Raw genomic sequence first — 8151 nt, 5'->3', positions numbered from 1 at the left:
AAACTGCAAAACTGTTTCAAGAGGAATTCAGTTGGTTAGAGGGCTTACTTTAGAAAAATTTGATATAGGATACAACAATTCACAAAACAAAAACAATATTTAGAGATCCTTAATCTGGGTCTCTCTAACCTTAGTATATCTATGAAAGAACTGTGTGCACACCTAATTTTTAATACATGATTCTGTTTGTGTGTGCATATATATACATTATCGTGAAATATATTTTCATTAAATTCTGAAAGAGAAATTTGATAACACACTTTAAAGAATCATTGCTATACTCCAGCCTGAGTGACAAAGTGAGACCCTGTCTCAAAAAAAAGCATGTATATATAAAATATATATAATATATGTAATATATAATATATGTAACATATATAATACATAATATATACACACATATATTACATAAAGTAGTCAATTTTCCTCCTTTGACTATACTTTAAAAATTACCTAAGGAACTTTTTAAAAAATACCAATATAGAAAACCCTTCCACAGCTCAATTAAATCACAATATCAAGGGGTAAAATCAAGGCACGGCATTTGTTTTAAAAAATCTTGTATCTTAAAATAATACATGAATAGGAACCAAAATAAGTGACAAAGACAAAAAGACATTACATTTTCATATGGAAAAGGGGAATCTGATGTAAATGGAAGATCTCTTGGAAAGATTTGACCAAGACTTCAAGTTAAGAATTGTGTAGCTTTCAGTATGAAGAAAATAGATTAAGTAATTTCAAAATTGAATAAGAAAGACAATTACAACAATTTTTTTGAAACAACTGTCACATAACTTATGCATATCAGTAGGAGGTTGAATGGTGTTCCCCCAAAAGATGTATTTGTGTCCAAATTCTTGGACTTGTGAGTTTGACTTCACCTGGAAGAACAGTCTTTGCAAATATGGTTTAAGAGATGAGGTCATGGTGGTTTATTTGAGAGAGCCCTAAGTCCAATGGGAAGTGTCTTAGGAAAGGACACACAGAAAATAATGAGGCTCTGTGACCATGGAGATAGAGAGAGTGATGCAGCCACAAGCCAAGGGGCATGTGGAACCAAGAAGATCTGCAAGAGACACGGAGTGGAATCTCCCCTAAAAACTTTGGAGGAAGTGGGGTCCCTCGATTTCAGATTTCTTGCCTCCAGAGGTAGGAGAGAAAAAAAAAATGTATGTTTTTTGTTGTTGTTTTTGTTTTTTAATGTCACCATGCTTATGATAATACGCTACAGTCACAGGAAACTGACACAGTATCTTATTCTTATTTGTCTGCTAGCAGACAATATAGTATCATAACATTAGCATAGTTTGCTGGATTGAAATTACAGTCTCTGAATAGCGCACACTGCATTTCTTTTACTTGCAGGGTGTTGCTTCAAAATGATTTTAAAGCAAGTCTTGTTCAAGGTGAATTCATAGCAATTTGTTCAAGAAAGAATCATCAGCATTCTTGAAAGTTCAATCATCTCATTTGCTCTTCCTGAATCATTACCTTTATGTGAAATGCTGTGTCCTCCTCCTCCTCCTCAATCTGCATTACTATCACCATCAAAATATACAATTACAATTACATAGAATTTCCACTATGCCAGCATACTATATGAGAATATTTATTTAATAATGGGAGCAACCCTACAGAATAGGCACTATTATGACCATTTTACAGATGAGGAACTGAAAAGCAGAGCTTGAGAAATTTGCTCAAAGTTGAAGTAAAGAAAGGAAGATAATATGAGAAAAATAAACCACCAAATGGTAATATTGTTACAGATGATGACAATATTTCATTCATTCACATAGCATATAACGTGTGTCTTCTGAACATAGTTTCTTCACCAAATGAAGATTCAGATGAATTTAACATATATATATGCACACACACACACACACACACATACACACACACACACGTATGTATACAGATACTACTATGTGCACAATGATTCAGTGGAAGAATGCATATACAGGCTGCTCTATAGGAGTTGGCAGGGGAGGGTGGAGTGTAGCATCAGGGAAAAAGCATAATGAGGGGTGAGAAGAGATTAAGGATGATTTTTAAAATTATTATGATTACCATTATCACATAGAAGATAATTGGATCAAGTAATTTCTATGCAGACACAGAGGGAAAAAACTATGCATTATAGAAAATAATTTTGTTATGATTTTTATAAATTTAAACTTTTGAAAAATACTTAAACATAAAATAATTTCTATAACAGAAAGTTTTGTAATAGGTTATATACTTCATAAGTTCAGTGTCTACCAGTGAAGGCTTGATCAATATTCAGAGGTAATCAAGGTCATCATCACTCATTATGAGGTGGTGCTAAATGATATTTAGAGTGCTTGGTCTTCAGCCCTCAGATGGAGAAGTGAGGGAAATAAAATAAATAAATAGTGGGAATGGGCTTTAATGAGTTCATGATTAATTTTTCTTTTTGCCACGATTAGCTTTCATACTCATTTGTCACAAACTATTTGCAGGAATTATTCAGTTAAAATCAAATATATTGAAAGTAATAAAAAAGTTGAAAGTATTTTCTGTATGAAAACTCTTTATAACTTAATAATCATATGAAATGGCTATTAATTCCCTTTGATATGTATTCTGTTTGTATCAGAATTTTTGCTTTGCTCTTTTGTTGTACCTATATCTTTATTCTGCCGTGTAAGACTGGAATTTTATTCTTGTTAATATTGTGTCTTGACATTTTAATGTGTAATTACAGAACAGGTAACCAGCATCCTTTCTGCTGAAGAAATCTGGAAAGGGTACTGACAAACCTGGCAAATTTCAAGACCTGTTTCAAACTCTCACTTTTTTCAGCTAAATGGGAGTGTTAATAATAACATACTTTGGACTTACAAAATTATATGGAGAAATCTGTAAATATAGAGCTATTGCAAGATAACCCAAAGAAAGAAGAACAGAATTAAAATATATTAGTGCATCCCGTTCCCACACATGATAATTCAGCATTTGTTGAGAAAAAGGACTAAGGTAGTTATATTAGCTTTCTAGCAAAGCAAACACAAGCCAATATGTTGCCGTTTATCATAATGTATTTTGGGAAGTCAAAAAGTAGAGACATTTCATTCATAAAATGGGGAGTATCATTTTAAATCCAACATTTGTAGGTACCTCTGCTATCCTGAAATTATAGCCATCTTTGCTCCTATTTCAATATATCTTGCAATATTCTGCAGTATTCTGATGAAATCATTGTCTATTAAAAATCTTCAGTGATGTGTGTGCATGTGTGTGTGTGTGTGAGAGAGAGAGAGAGAGAGAGAGAGAAAGAGAGAGAGAGAGAGAGCGCACGCATGAACATGTGCTTGTATGCCTCAGGAGAAAAATCTTAGAATCTCACAGGTTGGTGTCACTACTAATCTGTGGTTCTAACCTCAGCTGAATACTCCTCAGAATTGCCAGACACTACTTTCAGTTCTCCCTTGTCACTCTCATTTTCCTTCTCTACAGTGGCAATTTTACAACTTCTCCACTCTCTTTAACTCCTGATCTCCATCAGTGTCTCTCCAACTCTTAAAAGGTCAGGTCAATTCTGGGAAGCAGATGTCATCAGTGAAGCATTCCCCCAGTTTACCACCTCTTTACAGTCCTCCAGGATTCCTGAGTTATTCTTTCTGCTTTCATGTGTTTAGAGTTAGCACTGGCCAGTCTCCTGCCAGTCCTAGCCCCTCCACATGTGTTCAGCATCCAATTTCCTCTTCCCTTCCCAGGAACTAAATACTCAATTATATCTCCTTTATTCACTCTTCAATGTTTTCTTCTTTTCTGAAACTCTTCCATCAGCATTTACACTTGTCCAAATCTTTTTCCATCTCAAAACAAAGCAAAAATGAAAACAAAACAAAACAAACAAACAAACAACAAAAGTCCTTTATTTTTAGCCCACTTACTTATTCTTGCTTTTAAATGCCAAATTTCTTTAAAACATTTGTCTACATTGAATGCCTCTAACTTTGTATGTCTCATTAAAATTTCAAGCTGCTAAAATGTGGCTTCTTCCCACAGCATACATTCTAGTGCACTTCAGCCATTTTATTTGCATCTTCCAAGAATACTTAAAAATCAGCGTGCCCAAAATGAAGCTTGTCGTCTCTTTCAAATTCCCCAGCTTTCACCTTGTTGTCTAAGCTAAGACAACATAAGTTCTTGACTTTATTCTTTTCCTTAGCTCACGCAATTTAATCCTGACATTATAGCTCTTAAATGGTGTTTAAATCCTTCCATTTATTTACATCTACGCTGTACAGCTGTTCCTTTTCAACACACTTACTGCACTTTTTCAGTGGACATTGATCTGATTCCCCCAGTAGAAGGAACCATGACTATCTTATTCTTTGCTATATTCTTAGGGATGAGTTCCAGGTTTGGACATGATTGATGCTCAATAAAAATAAATATTAGTTTTGTGTGTAAAACCAAGTTTCCATTTTTATCCAGAAGGGGAGAATGCTTCCACAAACAGGAGTCTTTCTGTTGCAAGCCCTTTAGAGAAGAAATAATGCTATTTATTTTAATTTGAGCTGAATAAGCACAAAGGAAGAACACCTGAGGTTTGAGTTATAAATGCTGTATAAAGTGACTGTGATCTTGTGGTGTTAATAAAACACGAGAATAAGAGTATTGAGTCATGGGCAAATATTTTGATTAACCATTTTGTCAGAAGAGGAAAGTCTCAACTCAAAGTTCAGAAATTTTGCTCAACTAAAATGTTTGAAAATCATGGCAGTCTTAAAATCCATGTATTTATTTTTACTTATGCAATGCTTTGAAATCTCTCTCTCTCTCTGTCTCTGGAGTGCATAGCTTCACAATTCCCTCTAGATCACAAATATTTGTCAGTTAACCATAATTTGTCTTTTTATGTGTACTTAGGAAGAGATTAATTCTCACTGCATTGGGAGTGAATATACAAGACACTTTGATATCCTGGTTTTGCCCTGCTAGAGTAAAAAATATGTGAAACATAACAATTTCAAATTCATTATGAAGTTACTATATTACCAGCAAGAATATCTCAAAGTGGCCTAAATTTAACTTAAAAAAAAAAATAAGAACTCTGTAAATAAGAGAACCTTGTATGTTAAATTACTTATACATGATGAACCTACACAATATATTTGATGCAAGCAAAAGTGCATAAAAGTACTGTGAGCGTATCATTAGATTTGCACTACTACCATAGTGATAGAAAAAGCCATTCCATGCTTGGTTGAGCTAAATGTTAGCAGGTAGGCCACAAAGTGACTATGGGGTTAGAATAGTAATGTTTTGGTGATTTCTACAGTCCTGGGCCTCCTTTGTGTTGAGATATGAAAGCCAACTACCACCTAACCTCTGCAAAAGCTTTCCATAAAACTATCATTCTTATTGTACACTTCTCGGGGAAGATACCTGATTATATAAAACTTATGTTTTAGCTTTTATCTATCTTTCTATGTTATAATAATTCCCAAATTACTGTAAGTAAGTGTCAGGGTGAAATACAGCTGGTCACCTTTTTTTTAATTCAAGTTGTCAAAATAAAAAAAAAAAAGAAAAATTTCAGACCAGAAAATGTTGTCACATCATTTTTCCCTAAATTAAAAGATAGAAGTATCTCATCTCTCTTTGAATTCATCACTTTGTGTGGTAGATATAAATCTTCCCTACTACTCTGACCTACAGGTGATTAATGTTTTCTTTCTCTGTATTCATCTTTGCCTTTTCCTTTTAATTTGTATAAAACAGGTAATACTATTAAGGTCCTTATGTGAACATACTTCTGATGCATCAAAATAGAAAGTGCAGTCTTCTAAAGAACTTTTTTGGGTTTTTTGGACTGCTTAATATATTTTGTGCTAAAGAGGTTCTGTATGGCTGAAACTACATAAGGAAAAGTTGTTACCTTTAAAAATGTTTAAATATGACTTGACACAGTGGCCCAAAATGTGTAAGGAAGTCAAAGAAAAAAAGAAAGTATAAAGGGACAGGTCACTTACTAAAGATAAATTATCAGTTGGGCACAGTGGCTCATACCTGTAATCTCAGCACTCTGGGAGGCCGAGGCAGGCAGATCACTTGAGGTCAGGAGTTCAAGACCAGCCTGGAGAACATGGCAAAATCCCGTCTCTACTAAAAATCCAAAAATTAGCCGGGCATGGTGGTATATGTCTGTAATTCCAGCTACTTGGGATGCTGAGGCAGGAGAATTGCTTGAACCCGGAAGGCAGAGGTTGCAGTGAATCAGGATCACGCCACTGCACTCCAGCCTGGGCAGGTGACAGAGCAAGGCTCTGTCTCAAAACAAACAAACAAAAAAGACAAATTATCAAAGACATCATCAGGTATACATTGATCAAGTATACATAAACATCCATATTTGTCCCTGAGTACATACTAATAGAAATCAAATTAAAGTAGTTGTGCCAATGATTTATTGTGGGATAGTCTTTACAGTGAAGGAGGTGAAGATGTTGTTAGAAGGAAAACAAACTCAATTATACGAACAGTAAATAATATATTGTTAAAGGGTGACAACCCTGAATAAACAGCTTTTTATTTTCCTTCTGCAATTTCAGCATCTCTCAGATGACTAGAATTAGAAATATAAAAACAGAAATGGCAGAGGAAGTGAAAGTGTGGTCCCTTTGGAGCTAGCTTTATAATTTCCGAAAGATCCACCCCCTCGCTCTGTTATATTGGGCAATGAAAACTCTCAGCAGTTCGCTTCACAGGGGAGTCTTCCATTACCGACTTGGCATTCCTCCTCCGCAATACAAGGTCACTCAATTATCCTCTCTTCAGATGCCAGCCCCACAGAAGGAAACTGCTCTACTGAGGAAGCTCCCCGTGATAGTGCAATTGTACAAACAGAAACAAAGTACTGGCATCTTGCTAAAATGTGTTTTCCCAAGCAACTGAAGTGTAATTTTTAGTCGTACAGTATCAACTACTAAACTACACATAAAATGTGAGGGCCTAGTCAAAAGGAAACAATCTTTTTTCGTTCTAAGCCAGTCATACCTTTTGTATTACTGTGTGAAATATCATTTATTTAAGTCAGAGTAACCTATCCATGAACAAGGAAAATCCATTTAGAAAGTATTACTTGAGCACAGCAATTGCGAGCAAAATTCTCTTAAAAGGATAGGCAGGAAGAATAGGACAATGCCTCCTTTTTTATTTTAAACAGTAGAACCGCACTGATTTACAAGCTTATAAGAGCTGCAAAACTCTTACTGAGAGTTTTAAACTTCTTTTTCCTCTTGAATTTGTCCAAATGAATGCATCACTCTACTATTCACTTGGATAGGTTTGTAAGAATGAATGTGTGTTTTTAAAAAATAACCTCTTATTACTCAATTAATTATCAAAGTAGTAGAAAATTCACCTAGGAAACCACTTTTAAACTTTGAGTGGTACCCTTCTCTACTCTTCTCTAGCAAAGTCTTATGGGGATTGATTGCTCCACAGTATACCTCCTTTAATCTCCTCTAACTGCTGTTGACCTATCTCTGCCATTCCTCTCCAAGTATATAATAAATCAAATGCATTTTACATGAAAAATGAAGTAATTACTCAGTGAACCCAATGGCTAATTGCACATAAAGGCCTCTGGGAAATATAGGACAAATCAGTGTCAGATTTCAAAAGACAGAAAGGAAGTTGAAGTTAATAACTCTCAAATACTGACAGGTTGAAAAGGACTTGAAATGCGCCATCTCTTCAGACACGAACTGATTCCCCACTTAAGGGAATTGAAAAATTCTAGCTATACGCACCTTCTTTATGCCAATAATAGTACTAACAACTAAGAAAATAGAATCTATTGCACTAAAGTGAACTATTTTGGAGGGAAAACTGAAACTGCCTTTTATTACTATTTGTATGAAGTCTTTGAACAGCAAAAGGGTCTGTGTCTCTTTCCTTTTGTTTGTGTGTTGGTAGAGTCATATTTGTTCCAAAAACTAATAACTAAACTATTTGTTTAGATGTAATGAAATCTGATTGCCTCTAGAATGTTGAATAAAAACATATTGGAATTAAATATTCTGCAGTCTCTTTTTATTACAAGAAGTCCATTTGAAAGTTTTGGTTTTTTTTTTCCTGTTTGCAAAAGTGTCTGATAGCTCGCAC

General features: G+C 34.6%; 1 protein-coding gene across 8 annotated transcripts in view; it reads right to left on the bottom strand.

The window, feature by feature from the left end:
* The window catches only part of LOC105489946 (protocadherin 9), a 944009-nt gene that overhangs the window by 233682 nt on the left and 702176 nt on the right, over positions 1 to 8151 (bottom strand). The window lies entirely within an intron of this gene.

This window comes from Macaca nemestrina, chromosome 16 (assembly GCF_043159975.1).
Source record: "Macaca nemestrina isolate mMacNem1 chromosome 16, mMacNem.hap1, whole genome shotgun sequence".
Lineage (NCBI taxonomy): Eukaryota > Metazoa > Chordata > Mammalia > Primates > Cercopithecidae > Macaca > Macaca nemestrina.
This window is presented reverse-complemented; position numbering and strand designations above follow the sequence as displayed.